At 48.6% G+C, this 2,002-nt stretch overlaps 1 pseudogene; it reads left to right on the top strand.

Moving 5' to 3' along the window:
- The first annotated feature begins 1,084 nt into the window (after positions 1 to 1,084).
- On the top strand, positions 1,085 to 1,729 carry LOC133067456 (clathrin light chain A-like; annotated as a pseudogene).
- Positions 1,730 to 2,002: the final 273 nt, after the last annotated feature.

Genomic DNA, 2,002 nt, shown 5'->3' with positions numbered 1-2,002 from the left:
ACTATCCCCTGATCCTCATCTTGAGGTCCTCAAGTCACAGGCCTGGCATAAATTGAAAGTGGGAGATAATTTTGAATCAGACACTACATTAGAGTTTTTGAATGGACTGTAATATGTAACTACACAGGGAAACTACGTCATCTGTTCAAAGTCTCTTCAAAGGATCTGATCTCCATCGAGAGAGGGACTACAAGCATATTTCAAAGGTGACATCATTTCATTTGTGTCCCTCCTTTGATTGATAACATTTTTAAAAAGAGAGTACAATGCAAAATAGCTGGAGAGTTCCAGACTTTACATGCATACCCAAAACTGTCCACAGGAAAAGAGGGATTTTTACTTCTCCTCAGTTATTAAACCAAAATACCAGGCTTCACTCTGATTATACTAACTTGATTAGGCCTGAAACAACCAGTGTTGCCAAGACAAAACTTGGTCCTGCTCCCTCCTCCAGCCTGTCTCTGAGAGCAGGCGCAAGCACAGTGGCCACTGCCGGACTTGGGGTCTGCTGGTCAGTTGGTGAGTCTACTAAAAAGCAGAGACATTACTTTGCCTTCAAAGGTCCGTCTAGTCAGAGCTATGGTTTTTCCATAGTCAAGTGTGGATGTGAGAGTTGGACTATAAAGAAGGTTGAGTGCCGAAGAATTGATGCTTTTGAACTGTGGTGTTGGAGAAGGCTCTTGCAAACCCCTTGGACTGCAAGGAGATCCATCCAGTCAGTCCTAAAGGAGATCAGTCCTGAATATTCATTGGAAGGACTGATGCTGAAGCTGAAGTGCCAATACTTTGGCCACCTGTTGGGAAGAACTGGCTCATTGTAAAAGACCCTGATGCTGGGAAAGATTGAAGGTGGGAGGAGAAGGGGACGACACAGGATGAGATGGCTGGATGGCATCACTGACTTGATGGACATGAGTTTGAGCACACTCTGGGAGTTGGTGATGGACAGGGAAGCCTGGCGTGCTGCAGTCCACGGGGTCGCAAAGAGTCAGACACGACTGAGCGACTGAACTGAACTGAACTGGTATTTGGTGCTGGTCGGTTGGTGTGTCTCTGAAAAGTTGATGCCATTGAACCTCCTGTCATGGCAGAGTAAGATCTGTTCAGCACCCCCTCTGATGGTCCCACCCCGGGGATCCGAGGGGCCAGTGAAGAGGACCCTGCTGCAGCCTTCTTGGCATAACAGGAGAGTGAGATTGCAGGCATCGAGAACAACGAGGTCTTCACCATCCTGGACGGCGGCACCGCCGGACCCAGGGCGGGGGAGGAGGGGGAAGGGGGCTGGTACAGATACTGATGATGGAGTGATGAATGGCGAATACTGCCAAGAGACTACTGGCCCGACAGACAGTTACACAGCTATTCACAAGTGGATCTATTGCACTCAGAGCCTGAAAGTATCCCGTAAAGGGAGGGAAGAGCAAATGGAATGCTTGGAAGCCCTTGATGCCAATTCTTGGAAGCAGGAAGCAGAGTGGAAAGAAAAAACAATCAAGGAGCTGGACGAGTGGCATGTGAGGCAGGTTGGCAGCTCCAGAAGACAAACGCCAACAGCAAGGCAGCAGCAGAAGTCTTTGCACATGACATTGAGGAGTTGTCCCCAGGCACTGAGTGGGAACCGGTGGCCCGGCTGTGTGACCTTAACCCCAAGTCCAGCAAGCAGGCCAAAGACATCTCCTGCCTGTGTTCTGTCCTCATCTCCCTCAAGCGGGGCCCCCTGGTGCACTGAAGAGCCACCCGTCTACAATATCTTAATCCTACTCAGTGACTGCTCTTCACAGTAATTGGATTAATTATGTTGAGTTGTTTTGGGCCAAACCTTTTGTCTTTGAGCTGGTCATTGTTTGTGATTGAATGTTTCCTTCAACTGTGTTCTCCCTGGCATTCAAAGAGGTGGGGAGGTGGCGGCAGAGGAAGGGAGGGAGGCCTCCCAAGGACAGCCTCAACCTATGCTCTTGTGCATTATTTTGAAAATAAATTTGTTTCAAACAACTTAAAAAAA

This window comes from Dama dama, chromosome 12, assembly GCF_033118175.1.
Source record: "Dama dama isolate Ldn47 chromosome 12, ASM3311817v1, whole genome shotgun sequence".
Classification (NCBI taxonomy): Eukaryota; Metazoa; Chordata; class Mammalia; order Artiodactyla; family Cervidae; genus Dama; species Dama dama.
Note: the sequence above shows the minus strand (reverse complement) of the source record. Positions and strands in the feature narration are given on the sequence as shown.